Consider the following 14,278-nt stretch of genomic DNA (forward strand, 5'->3'; position numbering starts at 1 on the left):
TTCAAGGTTTGTGAGCATTTAGTCCTTCAGTTTCTCCATAGATTTTCAGCAATTGCCAAGTTTTTGAGTTCCATTGTTTTGTTTGGCACTCATAACTCTTCCTCCTGCCCACTAACAGAAATGCTTACATTCCTCCAGACCCAACTCAATTTATGACCAGTCCAATGAGATCTACGAAAAGCAAAAATTGAGTTAATATTTCACATCTGAAACCTCTCTTAGTATGGGCCTCACCAGTTGAATGGTTCCAGTATTTTCTATTTATTTCAGATTTATACCTAGAGTTTTATTTATTGTCAACATCTTCCTTTAGTGTGTAACGCACTTCCTTACCAATCATTACCTGTAAACTTCTTAATCATGCTCTAACTATTTAAGTTTAAAATATCAATTGATTATGTAATCTCAAAAAAACAAGGAACCTGGGTAGGAGCTCTGCCGACATCTCTCTGCAAACTGCCCATTTGAAAAAACTCAACAATGATTTCTTTATTCCCTTTGCTATCTCTATCCTTATGTTATATCCTCAAAGTTCAACCAATAAATTGTGCACCGACTAAAATCATAGCGATTATTTTTGATTAATATAGTCATTCAGAATGTTTTCTAATAATTTGCCCACCACCAAAGTTAGGGTATTTTAGCATGGAAAGACCCTTTGGCCCATGCCAACAATCGATCTCCTATTCACAGTTGTTCTATGTTATCCCACTTTCTCATCCACTCCCTATCAACTAGGAGCAATTTACAGAAGGCAGTTAACATGTCTTTGGGATGTGGGATGAAACTGGAGCACATGGAGGAAACCCATGCAGTCACAGGGAAAACGTGCAAACTTCACGTAGACAGCATCGGAGGTCAGGATTGAACCTGTCTCTGGTGTTGCGAGGCAGCAGCTCTATCAGCTGTGCCACTCACCGAGAAGAAAGGAATGTCTTTAGACAATGATGCAATTTTGGCAGTCCTCTGACATCATGTGTGTAGTTAGAAGTATAAAAAATTATATTTGGAACCTTCATTTTTTCCTCCCTTATTTCTCTTAATATCTGGGGTTGATTATCTCAGCTGTGTTAAATGTACTTACTTTCAAAAATGCTAAACTGTTTAATCTCTACATTTACCGTCCAATATTTCATAGAAACATAGAAAAGTAGATGCAGGTCATTCAGCCCTTCGAGCCAGCACAACCATTCATGATCATAGCTGATAATTTCAATTCCTGCTAATCTAAAGTTCCTGCTTTTACCCCATATCCCTTAATTCCTTTAGCACCAAGAGCTAAATCTAACTCTCTCTTGAAAACATCCAGTGAATTGGCCTCCACTGCCTTCTGTGACACGAAAATTCCGAAGATTCACAGCTTTTTGGGTGAAAAAGATTTTCTTCATCCCAGTCCTAAATGACCTATCCCTTATTCCTAAACTGTGACCCCTGGCTCTGGACTCCCCTAACATCGGGGAAATTTTTTCCTGCATCTAGCCTGTCCAATCCTTTAAGAATTTTATATGTTTCTACAAGATCTCCTCTCATCCTTCGAAATACAAGCCCAGTCGACCCATTCTTTCATCATATGTCAGTCCCACCATCCCAAGAATTAACCTGGTGAATCTACGTTGCATTCCCTCAATAGCAAGAATGTTCCTCCTCAAATTAGGAGACCAAAATTGCTCACAATACTCCTGGTAGCAGTCTCAACAGGGCCCTGTATAACTGCAGTAAGACCTCCTTGCTCCTAAACGCAAATCCTCTCGCAATGAAGGCCAACATGCCATTAGCTCTCTTCACTGCCTGCTGTACCTGCATGCTTATTTTCAGTGACCGATGTACAAGCACACCCAGGTCATGTTGCACCTCCCATTTTCCTAATCTGACACCATTCAGATAATAATCGGCCTTCCTGTTCTTGCCACCAAAGTGGATAACCACACATCTTTCCACATTATACAGCATCTGTCATGCATCTGCCCACTTACCCAACCTATCCAAGTCACGCTGCAGCCTCTTACCATCCTACTCTCAGCTCACACTGCAACCCAGCTTTGTGTCATCGGCAAACTTGGAGATATCACATTTAATTCTCTGTCTAAATCATTAATATATATTGTAAATAACTGGGGTCCCAGCACCGAGCCTTGCGGCACCCCACTAGTCACTGCCTGCCATTCTGAAAAAGGACCCGTTAATTCCTACTCTTTGCTTCCTGTCTGCCAACCAGTTCTCTATCCATGTCAATACCCTACCCTCAATATCACGTGCTGTAATGTTGCACACTAATCTCTTGTGTGGGACCTTGTTAAAGGCTTTTTGAAAGTCCAGATACACCACATTCATTGGCTCTCCCTTGTCCATTCTACTTGTTACCTTGAACTTTCACATTGTTCCTAATTGCAATGTCCAAAATTTGCCCTATTTCTTGCAAATAGCTATTAAGAACATACTAAGAACCATACTTACTGTCAGTTTCTAATAGTCCATGTTGTTTTCTTATAAATCCGCAGACTATTTTCATAAAATATCAAGGATTTAACTTGGCAATTTTGTATGCAATTGATGGAAACCTCAAATTCCCTTCTGATATTACCTTTGCGAGTTCTATACTTCTCTGAAGTTTATATCGAGTCTGACAGCAAATTACCTTATTTTAAAAAAAAACACATAATCCCATCCTTGATGTTTCTTGAAATCCTGGCCCACCACCCATTTTCTATGTGGTAATATATTGGTTCTACACCATCGTAATTGAATCCCTCCCAAAGCTCAAACAAATTTATCTTCAAGCAGCTGTTTCAAGCCCACTTTTGCTACATCATAACTCTGCTTAATAAAATTGACATTTTCCAATTGGGAATTTTTACCTCTGGTCTCTCTTACTTCATTTCCAGAACTAAATGAGTAATGATCTTTACCTTAAAATACATTTTCACTGATACCTCTTTCCCCCAAACTACCTCATATCTTAAAGCTAAGTCGTCCTCAAATACAGGAGAGGTGCCGGAAGACTTGAGTGTGGAAAATCTCTCTGCAAATTGCCCGTTTGAAAAAACTCAACAATGAGTTGGGCCGAAGGGCTTGTTTCCACACTGTACCCCTCTATGACTCTAGAACTGCTCCTTTAGAGGGCTTGCTAGGAAAGGCAAACAGGAATTTATTTGTCCTCTATATTTTTCACTCAGACTCTATTGTTGATAATGCTGATTTAATTGAAATCCTCTGCTACTTGTGAAGCATTGTCTTGCATATCTCAGAAACGTCCTTAAATATTTTAATGTAGACAGGCACTATAACATTTAAAAGACATTTGGACAGGTGCATGGATAGAAAAGGTTTAGAGAGAAATTGGCAAAATGCAGGCAGGTAGAACTTATACAAATTGGGCATCTACTCAACTGCTCATATTGGTTGGCATAGACAAGTTGGGTCGATGGGTCTGTTTCTGTGTTGTATGACTGTATCTGCTCCTAGCCTGCTCATGTATAAAGTAACTCCAGCACCCAGCACCTTTTTTTGTACTTCTGCCAACTCGAGACTTTGCTTAATTACCTTTCAAGCAAATCTTCTCATTCCTTTTAACATATTTTGCATGCGCTAACCATCTCCTGGTCTTTAACCTTCCTCCATATCTATTGAAATTCCTGAAACCAGGAATATTCGTATATTATCCCTGAACTTTTTAAGCTGTATTTCAATAACAAAACGTTCACCAAAACATTCACTTTCTCTATCACCAGCAGAATGTGTCTGCAATCCATACAATCTACAACATGCACTCCTGTATTTGTCAAAGCTGCTGTGACAGCACCTCCCTTGCAGCATAACTCCTTTTGACATTTTATCTCTCCTGCCTTCTAACTCATCACAGAGCTTGCCTTTTGTTATTTGTTCCTCCTTTCACTCTGCCACTGGTTAAATCTGTTACATCTCCAATGTTTTCCAATTCCACTCAAAGGTATTCAATTTGAAATGTTCTTTAATTGCTTTCTGATTTGCTAGGTATTTGCAGCACTTTAGGTTTTATTTAGCGCCATGTCTGTTTTCCTCTTCCCTCAATAAAAAGCAAAGATTTGCTGCTTTGTGAGATTTGAATAAATACAATTTTCTGTTCTTTTGTTAAACATTCTTTGCACTGAATTATACTTAGCACCAGGATCATAATAAATCACATCAGCTTTCCTAACCTGATGATCAACATTTAAAAACTAATGACCAGACCAAACTTTCACTCCACAGTATCAATAGAAAGGCACAACTTAGAAAGGACCTTGCTCAGCATAACTTGCCGAGGAAACATCACCCATTCCTTCTTTCCAGAGATGCTGTCTATCCCGCTGAGTTACTCCAGCATTTTGTGTCTATCTTCGGTTTAAACCAGCATCTGCAGTTCCTTCCTACCCAAGACATATTGGAAGATGGGAATACACCCTTTGCATGTGAGAAATCCAGTCAGAATACAGCAGGAAAGAAGGTGTTCCTGAATCTGGTGGTACGTGCTTTCAAGCTTTACTATCTTCTGCCCAATAAGAGCGGAAAGAGAGAATGACTGGGGTGTCAGTGGTCCTTGTTTGCTGCTTTCCCGAGGTTGCATGAGGTTATAGATGGAATCATTGGTAGGGTGGGAATTGTGATACAGACCAGTTTGTGTGATGGACTCAGCTGTGAATTGCTTGTGTTCTTGGGCAAAGCAGTTGCATACTAAGCTGTGATACATGCAATAGGATGCTTTCTACCATGGGGCATCTGTAGAATTGGTGACAGTCTTTAGAGACATGCAGAATTCCACAGTAGAATTTCCCGAGGCTGGCATCACATCATTCTACTGCCTTCTGTTCAAAACCATGCAGAGAATACATTAAGCTTGTCGGGGGGGGGGATGCGTTGTTGACAACTATTCAGTCGACTTCACTTAGTGCCCCATTAAAGCATGCAAGCACTGCCACGATCAACTGGGGACCTAGTGGTTAGTCTGGGATTCTAATTTGGTCTGGAATTTTCTTTAGACGTCCCTACATCGAAGTCCCTCACCCTGAGCACAGGATCGCCCCAGGGTTGCTTCCTCAGCCCCCTATTGTACTCCCTGTACACACATAACTGTGTGGCTAGGTTCAGCTCCAACTCAATAATTAAGTTTGCTGACTGTGGTGGTGGGCCTGATCTCAGACAACGACGAGAAGGCCTACCGGGAGGAGGTGGCTGATCTAGCACTCTGGTGCCAGGATAACAGCCTCCTCTTGAACATCAAAAAAACGAAGGAGCTGATCATGGACTTTAGGAAGGCACATCATCCGAGGACGTACACTCCATTGAGGATAAATGGGGATCCTGTGGATAGGGTGAACTGTTTTAAATATCTGGGAGTCCGCATCTCCGAGGATATGACATGGGCATCACACGCCTCAGCACTCGTGAGTAAGGCAAGGCAGCGCCTTTACCACCTCAGGCAATTGAGGAAATTCAGAGTGTCTCCGAGGATCCTCCAGTGCTTCTACGCAGCGGCGGTGGAAACCATCTTGTCCGGGAATATTACCGTCTGGTTTGGGAATTGCTCTGCCAAGGACAAGAAGGCTCTATGGGAACTTCACTTCATTTGCCCCCCTGCAGGAACTATACATCAGGAGGTGCAACTCCAGAGCCAACAATATCATGAGAGACCCCTTCCACCCCTGCAACGGACTGTTCCAGCTGCTACGGTCAGGCAAACGCCTCCGTTGCCATGCGGTGAGAACGGAGAGGTTGAGAAGGAGTTTCTTCCCAGAGGCCATTCGGTCTGTAAAATGCCTATCACACCAGGGACTAACTCTACTGAACGTTTTTCCTTCCATTATTTATTATGTAAAAGAATATGTGTGGTTATGATTGTGCTTATAGTTTGTTCGGTTGTTTGTCTTTTTGCACAAAAGTCCGGGAGCATTGCCACTTTCATTTCACTGCACATCTCGTATGTGTATGTGACAAATAAACTTGACTTGACTTGATGGCTTTATGAAGATCGTTGCTAAATATCTGTACAGGTTGGGATCACTCAACTTGAACACCTCAGACTTTATTTACAATCAAGAATGGAACTCATGGTTCATCCGTGGCTTCAAGTTGCAGAACACTCGGATTGACTTATTTACCATAGTACTTGACGCACTTACTGATAGTGAAAAGTCTGTAATGGCATTGGGTCCTTTAAAATGGACCAATCCACTGACTCAAAGCAGTTACATGGGAACATGTGTTTCCTCAGCCCAACACTTTACGACTTTCTTTACCAGATTCTCATGCTTCAGTTTCTGCTTGTAAGCAGGGAGTGGAACACAGCCCAATGGTCAAATTTGCAAGCAAGGGATGGTGCTGATAGTTGCGCAATAGTGGTCCCCGACTATGATGTACAAGATGTTAGGGCACTTTGTTTCAAAGCTATAGATAGAATTCTATAATACATCCAGTGCAAGCCACAAACTTGCATGGAGGTTAGATCTAAACTGTAGTCAGGGTAGCCAAAGTAAATTCTCGCATCAGGTAGTCTAGACAACATTTTGGGAAGGAGACGGATTTGTCTCTCTTCAATGCAGATAGTGACATTTTTTTACCGTTAACATTTAAAACTGTTAAAGTTAAAGTGAATGATTATTTAAATTACGATAATTAAGATTATCACGTTGCAACAGCCTCTGCAGTCCGTCTGTCTTTTTATTATTTTTTGTCTCGTTTGAATGTAGTTTTTATTTAATTTTTTTGTGTATGTGTGTGGGTATGTGTGTGGGGGGCGGGGGGTGGGGACCTGCGGACCTACTCACCATCGCGGAGCTGGCCGAGTTCGGAGCAGGAGGAGCGGTGGTGGCGCGCTGCTGCGACCCGACCCCGGGGATTCGGAGGCTCCAACCGCAAGTCTGATGGACAGTGACACCGGGAGCCCGCGGGTCCTTGCTGGGAGACCGCTTTTCGGGGCTTCCGCAACTTCTCCCGCCCGAGTTGCGGGGTTGAAGAGTACCTGGAGCGGGGCCTTACATCACCACCCCGCGCGGCTTGGAATGGCTGCGGGACTTTGCTAGCGCCCGCCAGGGGCTCCAACAACAAGACCCGGAGCGTGGCCTTGCATCACCTGGCGTGGCGTTAATGGCTGCGGGACAATTACCATCGCCCGCCGGGGGCTTTGACTTTGACTCTGACATTGGGAGGGGAATGGGGAGTGCAGGGGAGAGATAAGTCTTTGCCTTCCATCACAGCGAGGAGATGCACTGTGATGGATGTTTGTGTAAATTGTGTTGTGTCTTGGTTCTTTCTTGTGTGTATGACTGCAGAAACAACATTTCAAATAAATTGTATTGTATTGTAAGATTACTAGGAATAATTTGAAAAAAACTCAAATATAATATATTCAAAAAATGTATCCACCTTCATGTACCCTGCCTCCTCATCACTTAGTCAAAATGTTTCACTTATATCAATCGGGTCAACAACCCTATGCCAGGCATTATTAGAAATGCGATTCCCAAGAGTCATGTATGTAGAGTCCAACAGTGGTCTATAGTGACAGATGCAGTACCATCTGCTACTCAGATTTCCACATCCAGTAGCATATGAATAATCAGAAATGTTGACTCCAGCCAGCAAGAATCACCATTAACATCTTGTGCTCATATCCCAGTATTTCACAACCAATTAAGTATACAAGGAGTAGTCATTGACATAGTGTAGAGAGACATGGCAACTATTTACATACAGGTAAAGCAACATATTACAACACACCAATAAATGATAAAGAGTCTTACTTGAAGATTCGGGTTAAAGAAATATTAGGTAAAATTCCACTGAAGCTCGCTAATCTTATTCAAATAACATGATGGGAGCTCTAAATCTGTCAGTTTACTGCACCAATGGAGTCCAGCGGCAGGATGAAAACCATCATTTATACTGTGCCAGACACCATTGATTTCACTGGGAATTGTAGAACAATGGAAACAAAGCAAGAGAAACAAAGTAAAAAATAAGTCCTTTGATTAATTACTTGGTTCAATATAAAGTTACAATTAGCTGATAATTTTTTGCTTATAAATTTAAAAAAAAATGTACTTGATTTTGAGTGGTATTTTAATATCTGTAAATGTCAGACAGGTCAAAATTATTTTTAAAATCCCTTTTAATTTTGATAATCTTCAAAGCTAAGTGTGTGATTTTGCAGGCTGTCAAAACTTTTGGGGACATCTCAGTACTTCTTTACAAACTCTTGCCACTGGACCATATTGCTTTGTGCTAATAAGATATTCCCTTGCATTTTGACCAATCGAGTACGGACTTGTGGAGGTCACAAGGGAGTGATTTTGTGCAGCAACGTCAAATTATTCAAAAGATGGCACTTTTGATAATGCAGTACTCCCACTGTACATCTCACGTCACCACCAGAGACTGTAATTAAGACCTTCTCACGGGTTAAAATACTACTGCTGAATTAAAGCTGGTATTTAAATATCAATTTGTGAAACAATAAAACAGACCAACATTGTATGACTTTCTGCATTTGATGGGGAGTGGAGGGAGGGAAACGTGATGTTACTGATGTATAATCCAAGACCCCAGATTTCAAAGGGAAAGTGCATCACTGGAGGCCCTATTGACATACATATCTTACTGCATCTGGCCTGTATCAGGGCAGCAAGTTATGTTCTCTACACTCAGACTTGACAATTAAAGGTGTGGCAATATGATATGTGTGTTTTTATAATACAGGAGAGATTTTGAGGAACAAGATTATTATTCAGGTTTTTACACCAATACACTGTTCTTAACAAAAAATCTAACCATCATGTGAAACACTTATAAATAACAGATATAAATCAGATAACTTCAAGACCGAAAGTCAGAAACTTTTTTCATGACAGATAAATTTTCATCGTTTTACCACCATTTAGGACACCAAAAATGTGACATAAAATATCTGCCACATTTAGTCATGAATATTTAATTCATGAATAAACTTCATATGACCCCTCGTACATATACGGTTTGATAATGATCTAGGGAAATATCTTCATCAATACCAGGAGAAAAATACAGTAACATGTCTGGTATTCTGCCTAGCAAAGATCCAGTAACGGTTGTTGTGCTTGGTGTCCATTGCCACAACGACCGTTATCGGGGTCTGTACCTCCGTAAGTTAAACCACAGAGGCTGCAAACCTCTAATGCTTTTCAAAATTCCAACAAGGTATCGTATGGTAGTAGCGATTTTTAGGCGAGTTAATTATTTTTTCTTATAGTCAAATTTAATATATCAAATACATTGTGGTGTCAAAAACGCAACCGTTTATGATATATTTTCAGACTTTTTAAAATCAATTAAAAAAAATTTGGGGCATAAATTGGTCATCAAAACTAAGAAACCGAGCCAATCTTCAATTTGGCAACACACTATCTCTTGTTTACCTTTCGTACGGACCAAGTCGCTAACTTCATTCCTTTGTGTCAACTTCTGGAAGCTCCCCAACGATCGTGACAGAGACATTTTACTTACTAAAAAATCATCCCAAATCAAACCTTCTGACGAATCATCAGCTCAAATCCATAAGGTAATATACCGTTTAGATCACATTGGTGAAAATGTTTGGTTTTCGCTAATAATGTAACGTTCGTTTTCTGGGACACCAAATCTTTGAGTGTCCACCGCAACGTACGTTTGTGTGTGATCGTGTAAGGCCCGTCGCGGTGTCCACTCAGATGGATGCAGTATTTTACTACATGATCAGGTGAATGAAATGGAAACGGTGTTTGCAATTTTATTGTTCCATGTGGTATTCATAAACATAGAAAGGAATAAGAAATACGTGCACTTACTGTGCCAACAAGGTCACTGGTGGACACCACGCGACAACCGTTACACAAAATGTATTAGTGTTTTCTGATTCTATTTTTGGAAACTTGCCATTAATATGCTATCTTTTCTTACATTATTTGTTGATACTATGCTAGTCATGGACACAATAAAATGCTTATCAACTTTTTTTAAAGGAATTTGAAATTTGACTCCCTTTGTCACGTTATTGTGTGCCAGTATTATAAAAAGACACATTATGTTGTGATTCTAGGATGGTGCACTGGACCAGGAAGATCTAGTTGCTTTCTCCTCTGCAGATTAGTGTTTTAAAACCAAAACACACAAGCACAATTGAGAAATCTTGTTAGTGGTTTCATTTTCAAGACTAATTGTCCAAAAACCTGCACAGCGTAATTGTTAAATTGTACAATCACAGGTTATAATACAACTTAAAACTTGGACGTCCACCTGATTCCAAATTAAGTTTTGCTTCTCAATGCAAATCCAGTCCAGTGTTAAAACAGGACCAAACTGCCCTTGATAATGCGATATCAAGATGGTGCCAGAGCATTGGGACACTGCTTGCTGTCCCATGCAGATCTACTTGCATCCATTCTTCTTCTTGCATATGGCGTGCACAGCGTAAAGTTGCAGGACAACTTGTTCTATTTGATCTTATTTGATTGTGCAAGCCGGGTTGATTGCATTCGTCGAAACTTTTTAGCTGTAACACAGCATTATGCATGTTGTTTATTTTCTCATTTGCACAACATGAGGTACAATTTGGATGATATGCTAAACAAAGCTTTTCACTATATTTTGGTCCACGTGATCATAATACACCATTACTAAAACCTCTGACCTCATGTTTTTAAGCTGATCTAAATTAGTTTACAATGTGAACAATGTAAATCTAACTGCCAGAAAATATATTTTCTGAAACGTAAACAATTAGCCAAAGTCCTCTGAGACACATGAGATGGCAGATAATAGAATCTTAAGTAAAAGACAAACTGCTGTGGAACTCAGCAATTCAGGCAGCATCTGTGGAGGGAAATGAACAGATTACATTTTGGGTGGGACACTGAGGGACTTTAGTGCCCAAGAATCGTTTAAGGCAGCAACATAAGCTATGTAGGACACTCGCACTCATTAGATGGAGCAAATAAAAGAAGAACAAAGAACATATGGTATAACTTTAAGAACATTAGTTAGGCTACTGGTAGAGTACTATATGAAGTTGTGGTAGCCACACAATAGGAAGGATGTGAATGTAATTGGAGAGGGTGCAGAAGAGATTCATGAGGATGTTACACGGGAAGAAGCATTTCACCTATGCGGAGAGAATGAATGTTGAATCCTCTCTCCACTGTTTTCCTCACAGGGGAGAGAGGATGAGAGGCTTCTATTTGACACAACCAAATTATGAGGGGCATTAATAGGATATATATTGAGAAATATTTCCATTTAGCATAGATGTCTATAACCTTTGAGCATATGTTTAAGGGGTGGGAGATTTAGAAAGGATTTAAGGAAGATTGTGTTCATCCACTGAGTGGTTGGAAACTGCTTTGGGGTTGTGGAGGCAAATATTCTCACGCCATTTAAGAAGTATTTTGATGGGCACATGAAATATAAAGGCATAGAAGGCTATGGTCCACATGTCGTGCCACTGAGTGATACTTTGTGACTGACAAAGGTAGACCAAAATGCCTTTTTCCGCCCTACATGTCTAGGACTGTGAATGTGATGTGACCACACAGTAATTTCTGCTAAAACCTTCAAAAGGATCACATCAGCATTTGTAAAATAGATCTCAAATGACAAGACATTGTCCAATGGGCAATATTTTATGTCCTGACCTGTCATAGGGTTTTGGTGTGTCTAAACCACAACAAATTATGTCCAAAGCGAGTCTTTGCAACCTATACTGCCATCTACTGACTGTCTAATGGTTTGTAAGATTAGATTGATTTTTGTATTTACATTTCACTTTCAAAAGCTCGGTTCAAACAGTTTGTGATGTTAATTCAGATTATCATGCACGATATTCATGCAATCAAATAATGAACTAAATATATTAGGTCCGTTCTTATACTTTCTCCATTACACCCGTCATCACGCCTTATGGTTTCTTCTGCAATGTTGCAACGATTCGCAACTTTTGCCTGAATTTAAACAAAGTTTATCAAAATGGGGAATGTCCATTACGTTTTAACAGACCTCTCCTCAATAATGGAAATGTTTTTTTTTTTTTAAAAACGATTACAGTTGAATTTACAAATGTCTTTACAATAAATTTTAAAAGAAAATTATAGACATATTTTAGGAACAGACTGTTAGCCCAGGCGAAAGACGTGTTCGTAATTGTTGTCAACATACTATAAATTTAATATTTTAAATGTCAGTAAGTTCAGGACACATGTTATCGGAAACCAATTACCCGCACGATGGCTATATAATGATGATCTATGCTCTCACTTTCAGGACAAGGAGATGCAATCAACGCGTTATTGAAATCTGCACCACGAAGAATTGCTTTTTTTTTGCAAAGCCCGCAATTTTTGAACTATAAATGTCCAAATTGTACGTTTTATTCCGCCGTACGCGATCTTTCCGTGGTGTTAAAATATGAATAGTATTATCCTCAAGAGATCTAGCGTTAAGTCACGATCAGCAAAAAAGGTAGACAAAAAAAATGCAAAAGATGTAAACACAAAATAAACGAAGACATTTTAAATATTATTACCACGCCACATATTATTACACATACAACAGTAGCTGTCGTGAAATTCGTGAATCTCCCATTGTGACTTTACGGAATTTATTTTTGATGTGAAACCTTGAGAATATTGAAAATATTCGCATTGCACACTGACAATTACCACTGCAACACTATGCCATTTCTCAATGGCAAGTTCTCGAGTGACTGTCGGCGATTAAGAATAATCACTCGGACTTTGGATTGCCAGTCTCCGGCTTTGGAAATGAACATTGCAATTTCCCTCTCACACGCCTGGTCCCGTTAAATCTGAAAATCAGTCAACTATCGTGCCAATCGAAAGGGAAAGTTAAAACCAACATTCATATATTTTAATCACTGGCAGGTAGCACAAATAAATTCTCACGATTTCCTCAAGGACTGTTTGAACATTGTTTCACGTTCACGAACCCAAACACTCACCTTTCATTTTTTTCCCTACGGCGCTTCGCACTTGTGTGGCCAAGCGTTAATCATCTTCCCCCCACTCTCAAAATATTCAAATATATTTCGGTAAAATCGCCACTGCTACCATATAATCCAGAAACAATATTCTATCGTTAAAACAAGGGGTTTTAATGTTCCAGTTTCCCTTGACTTTTTACATGCATTCCACATCAATCGATATCGGAAAGCCTAATGAAATCCAATGGCGGTCTGGAGCTCTTCGATTCTGAATCACGTCTTGCATTTTCAATGATGCCCAGACACTATTTCCTTCTCGGATATTGCCTCCATTTTCAAATCCAATCATTACAGATGTTAAATCGTATGCAGCTGCAGAAAATGAAATCTTAATAGGCCATGCGCGGTATTTCATAAAGAATACCGTCTGGGACCATCTTCCTCAGAAGTATCCTTTCCGTCTGAGTTGCGTTCATTCAAGTCTAGCGTGACAAATAATTCACTTAACCGAGTGACTGTAAGTCAAATCCGCCTTGAATGGCAGAATGAACATTGAGAACATTAAGATACTTCCTAAACGTCAGTGGTGACGTCTGCATCAGCGACGTCACAAAAAAAGTTTATGGATATTTGCAGCATATTTCACGGATTTAAACAAATAACACTTTTGGTTAATCAGGAGGAACAAGGAATTGCAGATGCGGGAATGTTGAGGTACACAAAGTGCTGGAGTACTCAAGCAGCAACTTTGGAGGGTGGACAGACGACGTTTTTTGAAATGTGTCTCTTAACATGTGTTAATTATCCATTATTGACCACATTAACAACTCAGATTCAGATTCAGATTCAATTTTAATTGTCATTGCCAGTGTACAGTACAGAGACAACGAAATGCATTTAGCATCTCCCTTGAAGAGCAACATAGCAAACGATTTGAATAAAAAATAATAAGTGTGGGGGGGGGTGGTAATTGGCAGTCACCGAGGTACGTTGTTGAGTAGAGTGACAGCCGCCGGAAAGAAGCTGTTCCTCGACCTGCTGGTTCGGCAATGGAGAGACCTGTAGCGCCTCCCGGATGGTAGGGGGGTAAACAGTCCATGGTTGGGGTGAGAGCAGTCCTTGGCGATGCTGAGCGCCCTCCGCAGACAGCGCTTGCTTTGGACAGACTCAATGGAGGGGAGCGTGGAACCGGTGATGCGTTGGACAATTTTCACCACCCTCTGCAATGCCTTCCGGTCGGAGACAGAGCAGTTGCCATACCATACTGTGATGCAGTTGGTAAGGATGCTCTCGATGGTGCAGCGGTAGAAGTTCACCAGG

At 40.4% G+C, this 14,278-nt stretch overlaps 1 protein-coding gene across 1 annotated transcript in view; it reads right to left on the bottom strand.

Moving 5' to 3' along the window:
* nlgn1 (neuroligin 1) overlaps positions 1–13,534 on the bottom strand; it is a 401,351-nt gene extending 387,817 nt beyond the window's left edge. The window contains exon 1 of the mRNA XM_055646263.1: positions 12,977–13,534. The gene's annotated coding sequence lies outside the window, so the exon portion shown is untranslated. The remainder of the gene's footprint in view (positions 1–12,976) is intronic.
* Positions 13,535–14,278: the final 744 nt, after the last annotated feature.

This window comes from Leucoraja erinacea, chromosome 14 (assembly GCF_028641065.1).
Source record: "Leucoraja erinacea ecotype New England chromosome 14, Leri_hhj_1, whole genome shotgun sequence".
Classification (NCBI taxonomy): domain Eukaryota; kingdom Metazoa; phylum Chordata; class Chondrichthyes; order Rajiformes; family Rajidae; genus Leucoraja; species Leucoraja erinaceus.